Source organism: Cebus imitator, unplaced genomic scaffold (assembly GCF_001604975.1).
Source record: "Cebus imitator isolate Cc_AM_T3 unplaced genomic scaffold, Cebus_imitator-1.0 Scaffold472, whole genome shotgun sequence".
Lineage (NCBI taxonomy): Eukaryota > Metazoa > Chordata > Mammalia > Primates > Cebidae > Cebus > Cebus imitator.
The window spans coordinates 1,072,990-1,073,439 of record NW_016107787.1 but is presented as its reverse complement, the minus strand read 5'-3'; the positions used below and the strand labels follow the sequence as shown (position 1 = coordinate 1,073,439).

Below are 450 nucleotides of genomic sequence, written 5' to 3'. Positions count from 1 at the left end.
AAAAGAAAAAAAGAAAGAAAGAGAAACCATAAGTTACACATTTTGAAAAAACTGATAATTACCAAAAATATATTAAAATCCAGAAAAACAAGATATCTTAACTGACACATCTGACACCTCTATAATATGTTTTTCTAAATTTGAGAACTGCAAATATTTTGATAATCTCTTCACTTAACAATTTTGTAATTTAATTTTCTATAGAGAGAAAAGATAGATTCAGTCATTCTTCCATCATGACAGCTTCTGACTCTGGATATTTCAAGCTCGTTCTTTCTCCAGAGCCCTCACATTTCTGACATCAGGCACCCTGCGCCTTGTTCATAGTATGATACTCCCTCTGGCCCTAGATCTTCTCATTGGATTAGTTAATACGTTGGTCAGAGATACTATTTCTGGAAACAACCCAAGTGTCCATCAACTGATGAATAGAGAAACAAAATGGAATAT

The 450-nt window shown here is 32.9% G+C and overlaps 1 long non-coding RNA gene across 1 annotated transcript in view; it reads left to right on the top strand.

The window, feature by feature from the left end:
* The window catches only part of LOC108291936, a 7,259-nt gene extending 7,014 nt beyond the window's left edge, over positions 1–245 (top strand). The window contains exon 3 of the long non-coding RNA XR_001820095.1: positions 218–245. This is a non-coding gene — a long non-coding RNA (uncharacterized LOC108291936). The remainder of the gene's footprint in view (positions 1–217) is intronic.
* Positions 246–450: the final 205 nt, after the last annotated feature.